This window comes from Monodelphis domestica, chromosome 6 (genome assembly GCF_027887165.1).
Source record: "Monodelphis domestica isolate mMonDom1 chromosome 6, mMonDom1.pri, whole genome shotgun sequence".
Classification (NCBI taxonomy): Eukaryota; Metazoa; Chordata; class Mammalia; order Didelphimorphia; family Didelphidae; genus Monodelphis; species Monodelphis domestica.
This window is the reverse complement of record NC_077232.1, coordinates 196,198,424-196,212,949: the sequence shown is the minus strand read 5'-3', so window position 1 is coordinate 196,212,949 and position 14,526 is coordinate 196,198,424. Positions and strand designations below refer to the sequence as shown.

Sequence of the window (14,526 nt, the reverse complement as noted above, 5' to 3'; positions counted from 1 at the left end):
GGAGAAGCAAGAGGTCACAGAAAAGTGGCATTAAGAGAGATGACAGAGAACAGTCCTGAAGGGTTCTCAAGCAGCCAGGAGCAGAAAACTGAGCTGAGGCATGTGTTTTTGTAGACCATGATCCCTGCAAAATAGTAGATATTGTCACTACAACTGTCCCAACTCTACCCAGAGGGATCTGGCATCCCTGAGCCAATGCCATGGCAGATCTAGTCCCAAGAAATCATGGAATCATAGATAAAAAGATGGTAGAAAATTTCAGAGTTTAGCCTCCTTGTTTTATAGATGAGGAGGTAGAGTGACTTGCCTAGGGTCACACAGCTACTAAATCAGGATTTTATACTTTGCTGACTCAGTATTGCAATAGATACCCTTGTCAGAGAACATGTTGAGAGGATGCAGGGAATGCTCAACAGGTGCCCCAGCCTTTCTGTTAATGTATGGGGTAACAGTTACCTCCCCCTTGTCTTCCAAGGTTTATATTCTATCTGCTACCTAAGCATGTATAAGAAATTACATTCATCTGTGTCTAAGTGCAAAGAATAATTCTCATAAATCTATTTGTTCCCCGTTACTACTTCAAACTACTTGTAGGACCAGGGAGATTAGGCAGCTTTACCTCTTCCTCTCAAGGGACCCCAGGTTCTAGGCTCCCATGGACCAGGATCAGGGCCAGGAGAACTGGACCTTTTAAGAAAGGAGCCAGGCTCTTTCTCCTTTAATTTTCTGACTTCTTCTGTGCCCATGCATCCTTGGAGCCCTAAGGACAATTGCTTCAGGCTTAAATTTGGCTCATGTGTAGGTTCTCCCTGAAAAAGGAGTACATTCTCAATGCAGTTCAGGTGTAGGATAGTTATTTATTTTCTCTGTTACAAAGAAATGTTTAGAAAAGACTCAAGTGCTCATTAACAAAGGCTTAAAATGTGATTGTGTGTATATAGCCTTTCCACATGGCAAAGGTTAGAGGCATAGCACCCTTAGGATCTGGCAAATCCTTGTAAAAGATTTTTTGGCACTCCCTTCATACCAGAGAAGAAATTGGAATTTTTTTGTTTTTCTTTTATAGGATATATACTTGTGAATAACCAAATTACATTTCTAGTCTTAGTGTGTCTTCTGCTGACTTTCCTATTCCTTCTGCAAACTATTTATTTTAGCTTTAAAAAAGAAATTGTATGTATTTATGGTATTAAAAGATAAAATATGTTGATATTATACAATGCTATACACATATCTTATACATTTCTGAGTTTCTAAACTTTTTTCTGTCATTTGTTGGCCTTCATGTGTCATTGGCAGCTTCTGCAAAACTCCCCCCAAATTCCCAACCTGTAATATATTGAGACAAGGGAGATAGACAGATAGAGAGACAGAGACAGAGACACACACAGAGAGTCTGAGAGGAGAGAGAGAGAGAGAGAGGGATGGAGGAGAGAACATACACTATTATGCTGGGATATGGATTTTTTTCATCCAGAAAAGGAGATGATTTATAAGTGCTACATTCAAACATGAAGAAAGCAATCAGTACAAAACAGGAAGGGTATCCATGGTACATAAAAAGGTAAATTGATTTCAGGCAGAAAGATATTAGTCTCCTAACTAACATTTAATAAGAAAAATAGTTAGCATGTATATAGCACTTTTAGATTTACAAAGCACTCCAGCAATATTTACTCATTTTATCCTTACAACAGTTACCTTGGGGGTTGGTGCTCTTATTATCTCCTTTACATCTTTATAGATGAGGAAACTGAGGGAGGGTGTTTGCTTTCTTTATCCACTGTTCCACCTAAGTGTGCAGGTAATATAATTATTATAGGTTGTACAAATATTATCAAATATTATATATTTCCAATCATGCTGTGAAACAAGACACCTATAGAGAAAAATTCATAGAGGAAATAAAGTAAAGAATGGTATATTTCAATCTGCATTCGGATTCCATTTTTTCCTTCTATGGCAGTGGATAGCATTTTCTGTCGCAAGTCCCTTGGAATTGTCCTGGATCCTTGCCTTGATAATAATGAAGTCATTCACAATTGACCATCATGCATTATTATTGTTGCTGTGTACAACATTCTCCTGGTTCTGCTTTCTTCACTTTGTATCACTTTATATGTCTTTCTAGGTTTTTCTGTGATCTTATTTGTCATTTCTTATGGCACAGAATATTCCATTTCAAACATATACCACAACTTGTCTGGCCATTCCCCAACTGATGGACATCTTTTTAGTTTCCAGTTCTTTGACACCACAAAAATTGCTGCTATAAATATTTTTGCCCAAGTAGTTCCTTTCCTCCTATCTTTTATATCTTGGGGATACAGTCCTACCAGTGAGGTCAAAGGATAGCCATAGTTTTATGTCCCTTTGGGCATGGTTCCAGATTGCTCTCCACAATGGCTGTATCAGTTCATAACTCTACCACCAGTGTATTAGTGTCCTAATTTTTCTACATCCCTTCCAATGTTTATCATTTTCCTTTTTTTGTCAAGTTAGCCAGTCTGAGAAGTGTGAGGTAGTACCTGAGTTATTTTAATTTGCATTTTTCTAAATAATAGTGATTTGGAGCACTTTTTCATACGACTAAAGAGAGTTTTAATGTCTTCATCTGAGAAGGTAAACTATTTTGTTCTCCCCTAATTTGTTTATGGCATCATCTTTTATTTTCTAAATCATGTATCCATTTTGATTTTACCTTGGTATATATTATGTGAGGTGTTGGCCTATGCCTAGTTTCTACCATACTGTTTTTTAGTTTCCCCAGCAGTTTTTTTTTAATCAAATAATGAGTTGTCCTTCTAAAAGCTTGGATCTTTGGCTTTGTCAAACACAGCATATGGAGCACCTAATCTATTCCATTGGCCACCACACTATTTCTTAGCCAGTACCAGATAGTTTTGATGGTTGCCGCTTTATAATACATTTTGAGATCTCGTATGGCAAAACCACCTTCCTTCACATTTTTTTCCATTAATTTCCTTTATATCCTTGGCTTTTTTTCTTCCAGATAAAGAACAGGACAGTCACTGAGCTCCTCCTCCTGTCAGTGGTCATCTCCTCCAGGGAGTGCTATAGTAGCTGCAGTAGGCTCTTCTCAAAATGCAGCTAGCTCCAAATAAGAAGTCTAAAAATTCTTGAACTCCTGAGATAGTCAAAAGTCAATTCTTGCTCAGGATTACTGCTTTGTTCCCTGTGTTCAAGAAGAAATACCTAAGGTAGAAAAGACAGCCAGAGGCAAAGGATTTTGTAGCTGGGGAGAGAAGAAGACTTTACAGGAAGTTCCAGGGAGATAGTTACATACTACATGGCCTTGGGGGAGGAAGAAAGGGAGTCCAAAGGTTGGACTCACTCTTTTTTAAGGTCTACTGAGTGGGTGATCCTTCCTGCAACAATGCAAATCCTTTTCACAGAGACATCCCTTACCACCATCATTCAAATCAAGTCCTCCATTGCTGAACCTCATCCATGGCATGCTACAAGTGAGCCCCAGGGTTCCACAGATCCATGCAAGATTGGTTGAATATCTTATTTGAATTCTATTGTTTTTATTTCTTAGATGTTTTTGTTACTGAATTGATGACTTCTAAGGTCTGTAAGGAGAATATTGTTTGGGTTGTGAGTTGCAAAATTGATTACCTAAACTATCTGAGATGGTTTCTGGAAAAATTATCATGGACATTCCAATAGTTTTCAGGCAACCATTTATCATATCTCTTTTCCTATTCCTTGTCCCTACCTGATGGTGAAACAAATTTCTTAGTACATACACTAAGTAGGATCTAGAAGTACTCAAGAAACAGGAAAAGTTTGGTTGCCAAGGTTTCAAATAGAAACTCCTTCAGACTCTTGATGCTAAAGAAATATTTGCACTTTCAAATAAACAGGCTCTCTGTGTTGTTGGCTGTAAGAGAGACTAAAGCGTGTGTGTTGGGATTTGTTGGGTAATGTAGGGGAGATGTTCCTGGTTTATTCTATAATGAAATGCTATAAAAACCAGTCATTAAACTTGCACAGATGTTATTGACAGTATTTGAAAATATATTCATACATCAATGCATGCTTTTTCTGGGAGATGTTTTCTTCAAACATCCATAAAACCTGACATTTTCCTATTTTTAAAGTGAATGTCAGTGCCTAAAATGTTAGAAGGATTCAATAAACATTAAATAGCAATGCCTAGGTTTTTGGCTTTTCAAATCATCTGTTGTCATTTCCATATTGGTATTTTTTTTGTTTGTTTTTGCTTAATAAACTTGTCTTTTTCCTGCTGGGTTGATTTTAAAAGTCACTCGGTCTATGCCCTTGAACCCTGCCTTCTCTGGCTTTGTCTACCATAATCTTTCTTTTTCCAATTAAAAAAATTTTTTTCAGTTACATGTAGAAGCCATTTTTGACAATCTTTTTCAATATTTTAGTATTCAGATTTTCTCCCTCTCACCCCACTCCCCCCAAGGCAGTGAAGAGTCGTACGCAGATCATAGCTGTACTTTCATATAATTCATATTTCCATATTGTTCATGTCATAATAGAAGACATATCACACACAATACAGTAGAAATCTCACGAAGAAAATAAAGTGGAAGATGGCATGCCTTGATTTGCACTCAGACTCCAACAGTTCCTTCTTTGGCTATGAATGAGATTTTCATGGAGTCTCCCTTTCCTGAAGATGTCTACCTTAATTTTCTATTGAACTGACTAACCTTAGTGAGGAAAAAGGGGGGCTCTCAGGGAAGGCTTGGGAAGGAAATCGTCTTCATGAATTGGTCCCTTCATTATCTCAGGACAAGACATGGCACTCTTGTCTTGACTAGTGTGGTGAAAAGAGAATTTATTTGAGGAGTTTGTTGACTTTCTCCATGTAATACTCAGATCATGGCACTTCAGGACTCAAATCTCTTCAGAGGGTCCCTGCTATCCAATGGACTGCTCTCCATAGATACTGCATGCATGCATATGTTATATGTATGTGTGTGTATACAGGGACTGCGAAAGAGAGATAGGGAGAGATGAGAGATAGATTAAAAAGACTGACGTTTGCAACACGCCATCCCATGTGGGCTTGGGCAGATCCCTGAAGGATGGTCCTATGGTCAGGACCACAATCAGGGATATGTGATTCAGTCTTGATTGACTGAGAAACCTCTGAGACTTTGTACATGTGAATAATATGCAGAAGGGAGACTGGACTCCTGATAGGTGGACAAACTTCATAGAGAAAATGAGTTTGAGGGAACTTTGTGAACTTTGAATGTGAACTTGGAATGGACAGGAGACCTCTCTAGGGCCATTGGGGAAATTGCTCCCCCCATGTGTCCCTTGATTCCCAGGGCCTATAGCTCCAGAGACCTCTAAGAATGGACTTTTGGGGTGAGATCATTCTCTTCTTGATTGTTTAGATTTCTTTTTTCTTCCACATACAAGAGTCCATTTAACTTCTATACTGTCATCTATACTAATTTGCATAACTTTCTCCCAATTTTTTTTACTACTTGTTTTAATAAATATAATTGTTTATTTGTGATCATCTTTTTTTTTTTAACCCTTACCTTCTGTCTATCAGTTCACAGCAGAATAATATTAAGGGCAAGGCAATTGGAGATAAGTGACTTGCTCAGAGTCACAAAGACAGGAAGTATCTGAGGCCATATTTAAACCCAGGACCTTGGGTTTCCAGACCTGGCTTTCTATCTATTGAGCCATCGGGCTTCCTCTTTGATTGTCTGTTGTATAATAAATGTATGATGGAAGCAAAAGACAATCACAGGGGCAGCTAGGAGGCTAAGTCTCAGCTCCAAGATAGAAGAATATAAGGGCCAGGCAACTGGGGTTAAGTGACTTATCCATGTAAATGGCCACATAGGTCACCAAGGTCTCTGTGAGTCAATGTATCTTGGTCATCCCTGCCACCATAATACCTTTTTCTAGTGAATTCTCCCCCACTCCCCTCACTTCTTCCTACCTACTTCTAGACTTCATTTAGACTGAAGTTAAGACCAAGTTCTGTGCCCTTCTGGAGGGAATATCTGGGCTGGTCCTACTGCTGCTTTCTTGAGGGTACTGAGTTTTGTTTTATTCCAGAATCTCAGGAACAGGCTAGGTTGGGAATATGCAGACTTTCACTGCTCCCTAAAGGTCTAATCCATGGCAGAATCTGATCAGAGGTCCCCCTGATCCAAGCTCTGCAAGTTCCTGATCTGGGCTTTCTCCTTTCTCAGCTGATTTTTTTTTCTGGTTCTCCTATCAGTCTGACTTTTCCTCACTCTCCTTTGTCATTTTGTCATCTGCCTCCTCAGGTCCAAGTATAAACACTCCCCCACTGAGTCCAATATTTTCATCTTTGCTTTTCCCCCTGAGGACTTCATTCACTCTCATGCCTTAAATTTGTCATCTCTATGCAGATAATACCAAATTAATTCCCAAGCCCTTTTCTGAGCTCCAGACTGACATTTCCAGCTACCTGTTAAGCATTTCCACTTGAATTTCATCCTGGCACCTCAAATTCACTAGATCAAGTTAAATTTAATTTCTCCTTTTCCCTCCTAACCATCCTTCTAGTGGAAACCTCAGGGTCACTTTGGACTAGTCTGTTTTTTCCTCACCACTCCCTGCATTCAATCAGCTGCTAGTTGTAGATTCTACCTCCACACTATCTCTTGCATCCATCCTCTTCTCTCTACCCTTGAACTGTCTGGTGTGAAGGATTTCCCTACATTTTGCCTGAACTATTTCAGCAGCCTCCCAGTTGGTCTCCTGGTTTCCAGTCTAACTTCTCTCCAATTCACTTTCCAGACAGTTGTCAAAACTTCTCATTATGTCACTTTCATGCTCAAAAACTTTTAGTGGCTCCCTGTTGCCTTTTGGATAAAATAGACTGCTTAACCTGGCATTTTAAGTATCTATCATCTAATTCCAACCTACCTTTTACTTTCTTCCTTATCATGTACCTTATATCTCTTCTTTTTTCTTTTTAAACCCTTACAATCTATTTCCCCCCCTTACCTTCTATTTTGGAATCAATACTATGTATTGGCTCCAAGGCATAAAAGTGGAAAGGGCTAGGCAATGGGGGTCAAGTGACTTGCACAGGGTCATATAGCTAGGAAGTATCTAAGTCCAGATTCATCAGCCTGGCTCTCAATCCACTAAGCCCATCCAGATGCCCCCACTATATCCCTTCTAAACTGGTTTACTAGGTGTTCCCTGATTTCATCATATACTTTCTAGCTTTTGTTCAACCACTTAGGTTATTCCCATGCCTACAATGTACTTCCTTTATTCGAAAGTCAGCTTAGGTGTCACCTTCTCCATGAAGCCTTCCATGAAATTTGTTCCTCCATCTCTTCTGAGTCTCTAAGAAGTCTACCTTGTGTCATGTATAATTGTACACTTGGTGTATCCCCTCTATCAGGTGGTAAATTCCTTAAGGATAGGGTTGGCGTTTTCATCCCTAGCACAATGTTTGGATTTGGGAGGGGGAGCTAGGAAGGGAAGGGGAGAAAGGAGTCTGGACCTTTGATCTTATCCATGTAGGGAAGTTCCCTGGGGTAACTCCCTCTATTGATCCAAACTGATAACTTGCCTGTGGCTTATAATATTGGAGTGCCAAGGCACTGGGGAATAACTTGATTTTTCCATCATCTCACAATGAGAGAATTGAGCAAAATGATCTTCTCTAGCTCTAGATCCTGTGATTCTAAGGCTAGTCCTCTAGCCACACTCAACCACTCTGCCTCTCACCTGGCATTTGGTAGGTATTTAGTAGTTGTGTCATGAATAAATGACTTCAGTTCTATGTTGAAGTGGAATATCCATGGAGACCTATGAGGGTGACACCAAAGTTTGTATATATTGGGAAACCCAATGGAAATGAGGATGGAGCTGTCAATGGATGAGCTCTGATTCTGTAGCTAACACATCTGCGCAATTAAACCAGTGGAGTTAAATCAACTAAAATGGAAAAGGCCAGCTCAGGCTAAAGATACTTGGATGGTTTTCCTTCTCCTCAATTCCCACCATTGCCATCTCCTTTCATTTTTGCCAAACCACAAAGCATACCCTCATTAGGATCATATCAAAGAGCTTTCAGTTTACCGAGGGCTGCACTGACCGGTCTACATAAATGCTGTAAATAGCTGTGGTAAATAATCACCCTTGGCAAGACTGCCACATTACCAGATGAAGTAATGGAGTATTAATCATGTGTTATATTTTATGGGGACTATTTCAATCCTTTCTGCCTCTTGCCATAAGAAAGACACTTTACTGTAGCTTTTAAACCTATATATTTGTTATTTTAGGTTTCCACGGCTAGAGAGTCCATCACACACACACACACACAAATTTAAGCTCATTTACAATGTATACCCTGATATCTAGAAATGCTTCTGTGTGGGAGTTAGTATCTCAGGAATTTTCAGGCCAATAGCAAAAATCAGGTTAGTTCTATTTTTTGTTTGCCTCCCAGAAACCTTTTTCACAGACTCCTTCTGTTCAGAGTATATGTTTTTGGGGCTCTAATTCACTTTCTTTTTTTAACCCTTAGCTTCTATCTTAAAAGCAATATTGTGTGTCAGTTCCAAGGCAGGTCAGTAGTAAATGCTAAACAACAAGTGACTTATCCAGGGTCATTTTGCTAGGAAGCGTCTGAAGTCATATTTGAACCCAGGTTCTCAATCAATTGAGTCACCTACTTGCCTTCCACTTTTTTTTAAGCAACTATTTATCATTTCATTTTATTCTTGCTATCTTCTTCCTGAAAGTTCTCCCAATTGTTTGAAGGAATTTTTGTTTTAGTAGATTTCCTTTTAGAGCAAGAATTCTTAACCCATTACCTGTGGACCCCTAAGGAGTCTATGGATGGAACTAAGGGTCCACAAACTTGGATGGAGAAAAATTTATTTTTATATAACATTTGATATAAAAATTAAAAAAATATAAAAAGTTATATATATATATATAAAATATTTATTTTCTTTAACTTCTAATTGAAATTTAGCATTTTCTTCAATTATTTAAAATCATTATTCTGAAAAGGAATTCTTAAATTTCACTAGACTGCCAAATAGGTTCATGACAACAAAAAAAGGCCAAGAACCTCTCTTTAGACCATTAAAGATTTTTTAATGTTGTTTCCCCTCCTCTTTTGTAAAGTCAAGTCAATAAGCATTGAAAAAAAATACCAAACAACCCTTTACCTTCTATCTTACTCTCAATTTTAAGACAGAAGAGCAGAAAGGGATAGGTAATGGGAAGGGAGGGGTAAGTGACTTACCCAGGCTTGCACAGCTAGGAAGTTTCTACTATCATATTTGAACCTAGGTCCACTCAGCTCCAGCCAAGGCTCTATCCACTGTGCTACCTAGCTGCCCTTCCAGCAAACATTTATTAAGCACTTACAGTGTGCCAGGCTTTGTTTGAAGCACTGGAGAATACAAAGACTTGTTTTCACTTTACAAAATGTTATCCATTAGAGGATTATAAGACAAAAGTATGATAAGTCTGAATATTAAAGCTGGAGAAGAAAAGAGCAAAACACCCTAGCATCTTTGCCCAACAAAATCCCAAATGAAGTCATGGAGAATCTGACGTGACTGAAAAAATAACTGAACAACAACAAAAGACAGTCCCGGGGAGATGGGGTCAGTGCAGGCTAGAAGTTCTTTCAGAGAGGTCCCTAGTAGTTGTCAAGCAGATGGCTGTGGAAGAAAAAGAGTTCCCTTCTTATTTGGTTTTTAGGGCACCGAAGTGGTGCAGAGGACAGAGAATAAGGATTAGAATCAGGAAGGCTCATCTTTATGAGTTCAAACTCAACCTCAAACATTTACTGTGTGACCCTGGGCAAGTCACTTAACAGCCTCATTTTCCCCTCTGTAAAGTGATCTGGAAGAGGAAATGCCAAGACCTCAAATGGGGTCACATAGAGTCAGACACAATTTAAAGGACCAAGTGAAAAATGAAAAATTAAAAGACAAGATCAGATCTTTCACAACTATGGCTTTGAAGGAAATTGATTGATTCTATTCTTTAATGAACTAGCATTTAATTTCTTTCTCACCTCCTTTCCCACCCTTCAAAAAAAAAGCCTTTGTAAAAGTAGGCATTATAAAGGCAAAACAATTTCTAAGGGGGAAATTCTTTAAAAACCACAGGTTAGCAGGAACCAAAGATGAAAAAATAGATCATTTGAATTATAAGAAACTGAAAATCTTTTGCATGGATTGAACACAGTCCATATATCTGTAAAAGGGAAAATGTCAATTGGGAGAAATCTTTTTATTTTAAATATCTTTGAAAAGGGTTTGGTAGCCAAAATATGCAGTTCTACAACTATAGAGAATTAGGATAGTTATCAGTGAATAAGAGCAATTTCTCAGTGGACACATGGCCAAAGGCTATGAACAAACAGGTTGGAAAAGATTAATTTAAGTCTTAAGAACTATACGAAAAATTGATCCAAATGATTAACAATGAGAGAAATGCAAGTAAAAACAACTCATACTCATCAATTTGGCAAAGATAACAGCATCTGGAAATATTTCATGTTAGAGAGGTGAGAGCAAGACGGATATGCTGTGGGTGATGCTCTGATGTAGTCCTGAAAGCAATTTGGAGTGGTTGCTCAATGAAATGAAAAGGCACCCAGTATACAGGAGTACATGTTCAAGGTAACCTAGTATTTGACAAAACTAGAGAGCTAAATTATTTGGTAAAGAACTCACTATTTGCCAATAATTGTTTGGGAAAACTGGAAAAGTTTGGCAGAAATGAGGCATGGACCAGCATCTCACACTGTATGCCATGATAAAGTCAAAATGGATGCAAGAAAAAAAGAAGAGGTAGCTAGGTAGCACAGCAGACAGAACACCAGACCTGGAGTTGAGAGAATTTGGGTTCAAATCTGGCCTCAGATACTTCTTAGCTATGTGGCCTGGGTAAGTCACTTAACCTCCATTGTCTTGCCTTTATCAACTTTTCAAAAGCCTTGGAACCAGTACAGAGTATTGATTCCAAGATGGAAGTCAAGGGTTTAAAAAAGAAATGGATACATAGCTTAGACAAAGTCTAGACAAAAATTTAGGTAGCAAAGAAGAACTTAGGAAAAAAATTACTTGTCAGATTTAGGAAAGGGATAAGGGAAGAGTACACAACCAAAAAAGAGAAAATTAGAGAAGGATAAAATGGATAATTTTGATTACATTAAATGTAAAAGTATTTTTCACAATCAAAACCAATGCAATTAGGGGCAGCTAGGTAGCTCAGTGGATTGAGAGCCAGGCCTAGAGATGGGAGGTTCTGGGTTCAAATGTGACCTCAAACACTTCCCAGCTGTGTGACCCTGGGCAAGTCACTCAAACCCCATTGCTTAGCCCTTACTTACCACCTTTCTGCCTTGGAACCAATACACAGTATTGATTTCAAGACGGAAGGTGAGGGTTTAAAAACAAAACAAAATAATGCAATCAAAATTAGTAGAAAAGCAGGAAACTGGGAGGAGGAGGGCTGGGATTTTACAGTAGGTTTCTCTGGTAAAAGCCTCATTTCTCAATATAGTTTGTACAACTGGATAAGCAGCACTTTGGAATTAGGCCTCAAGATGGCTCCCTGGTATAAAAATCAATTGCATACAAGTCCTGGAATCCTCATTGCTACAAATAAGTCTGAATTAAATGCAACACTATCGTCTCCTGGAAGCTGTAACTCTGTGAGGAAAGGTGGCTCAATCAATTGATATTTACAAGATCAAATCAAATCTGTAAAAATCAGAGCTAAAGAGAAAAAGTGGTCAGAACTTCAAAAATTGTGAAGAAGGGAAATAAAGACTTAATGGTACCCCTATTGTATAAATGGATTACAGAAATTGCAAAAAGAGCCATTGGGAAGTAGACCTATATTAATTATGTGGTTCAGTAGCAGTCAAGAGGAAACTTCCAGAGGCATTCAAGAAGGATAGCAAAGCTATTATTCTTTGTGAAAACCAGTATCTAGAAATAAATACAATAACAGGGCTTACTTAATGTCCTTACTTACTTCATCTCCTTTGAGACTCAGATTCAATGAGGCATCATGAGAAGCCAGGACCAAAAGGCTTTTGAACATGATGGGAAATGGTTGTTGAATGAAGAGGATTCCAAGTATTTGCTGCAACTTCTGGATTTCTAACCAGATGCTGAAAACTTTGAAGATGGTTTTGGATTCTCTCAAGTCATGTAAACCTTCTAGAATGAAATCAACACGACCTGCTCTAACAGTCTGTTTCTTCCCTGTGTTGAAGAGCTGAAGGCAAGAGATTTCGCCCCATAAAAACATTCATAACAGACTTACAAGTGCTCAGGATTTCAGAAATCACAGAGAGGTGCTTTATCAGTTACTCTAGTAAATGCACCAATTTTAAATCCCAAAGAATCAGAAGATAATTTTTGACATGGGCATAAATTTCTGAGTTTTTTTTTTTTATAGCAATGACCTCTTATGGTGAACCTGAGTATCTCAATGGAAACCAGACTAGCCAGCCCCCTGAGAAAGTGCCATGTAGAAGACTCAGGTGATTGAAGAGAAAGAGACTTTATTAATTCATATAAAAATACAGTTTATGTTGATCAGAGTCTTACTGATAAAGTGGAACTGTAAAAGGTATACATTTCAAATGTACTCAGAAAGACAGACAAGAGAATCTTTAGTGGAAAGAAAGATTAATAATAGAGATTTACAAGAAACTATTGATATTTTCATTCAAAACTCAGAGTATGAACTCAACAAAAAACCAGTGTTTGATTCAAAAAAATTTTTTTTGCAGCATATCTCTATCTTTTCTCATACTCCTGATACTTACCCTACTTTTTATTTTTATCTTGGCAGTGTAAAGGCTTTTATATAGTTATATTCTATAAATGTAACATTCCCATATTAAAATTTTCTATAATTAAACATGTAAACATTAAATATTTTTCTAACCTAAAAAGTTTGTGTATAACATAAGCATATCTATGTATAGTTATTTGGAAGGATACCTCAAATAAACTTGTGCCATATATGTTATGAGGCCAAAATTGGGATTTACTCTAAAATATCCCCCATTTCAGAAGATTTACGAAGTGAAAAAGGAGTCTGTCTAGAAACCTATGCCACAAAGGATGCACAATATAATTAGTTATTTTGCTTCCTGTATCTTATTCAGAGATCAGTTATGGAACTATGAGATTCTGTTGAATTATAAATAATTTACATTTGGAATATTTTGGCTATTTAATGAATTTGTTAGCTTGTTACAATTCAGCACTGGGCCTCATTAATTTCTTTCATCTTGATGTTGAGAATTAAAAAACTAGCTATAATTAACTCTAAGGGCTATAACTAAGTAGTTAAGAAAATACATCTTGGCTTTTTAAAAAAAATTAATTTATTGAGTCAATTTAGAACATTATTCTTTGGTTACAAGAATCATATTATTTCCCTCTCTCCCCTGCCCCCACCCTTCTTGTAGCTGACTCGCAACTCCACTGGGTATTACATGTGTTCTTGCTCAGAACCTATTTCCATGTTGTTGATGTTTGCACTAGATGTTCATTTAGAGTCTACATCCACAATCATATCCCTATTGACCCATGTGATCAAGCAGTTGTTTTGGTTTAGTGTTTCTACTCCCACTGTTCTTTCTCTGAATGTGGATAATATTTTTTCTCCTAAATCCCTCCGAGTTGTTCAGGATCACTGCATTGTCACTAATGGAGAAGTCCATTACTTTTGATTGTACCACAGCGTATCAGTCTCTGTGTACAATGTTTTCCTGGTTCTGCTCCTCTCGCTCTGCATCACTTCCTGGAGGTTGTTCCAGTCTCCATGGAATTCCTCCACTTTATTATTCCTTTTAGCAAAATAGTATTCCATCACCAACATATACCACAATTTGTTCAGCCATTCCCCAATTGAAGGGCATCCCCTCATTTTCCAATTTTTTGGCCATCACAAAGAGCTCAGCTATAAATATTCTTGTACAAGTCTTTTTCCTTATTATCTCTTTGGGGCACAAACCCAGCAGTGCTATGGCTGGATCAAAGGACAGTCTTTTAGTGCCCTTTGGCCATAGTTCCAAATTGCCCTCCAGAATGGTTGGATCAATTCACAACTCCACCAGCAATGTATTAATGTCCCCACTTTGCCACATCCCCTCCAACATTCACTACTTTCCTTTGCTGTCATGTTAGCCAATCTGCTAAGTGTGAGGTGATACCTCAGAGTTATTTTGATTTGCATTTCTCTGTTTATAAGAGACTTAGATCACTTTTTCATGTGCTTATTAATAGTTTTGATTTCTTTAACTGAAAATTGCCTATTCATGTCCCTTGTCCATTTATCAATTGGAGAATGGCTTGATTTTTTTTTTTGTACAATTGATTTAGCTCTTTATATTTGAGTAATTAGGCCTTTGTCAGAGGTTTTTGTTATGAAGATTGTTTCCCAATTGGTTGCTTCCCTTCTAATTTTAGTTGCATTGTAAATTTGATGTAATCAAAATTATTC

The 14,526-nt window shown here is 37.8% G+C and overlaps 1 protein-coding gene and 1 non-coding gene across 2 annotated transcripts in view; both read left to right on the top strand.

Moving 5' to 3' along the window:
- The window catches only part of SPMIP2 (sperm microtubule inner protein 2), a 179,478-nt gene that overhangs the window by 113,855 nt on the left and 51,097 nt on the right, over nucleotides 1-14,526 (top strand). The window lies entirely within an intron of this gene.
- Nucleotides 5,716-5,780, top strand: MIR12363 (microRNA mir-12363). Its single transcript, NR_162924.1, has one exon. It is a non-coding gene; the product is annotated as a microRNA mir-12363 (primary transcript).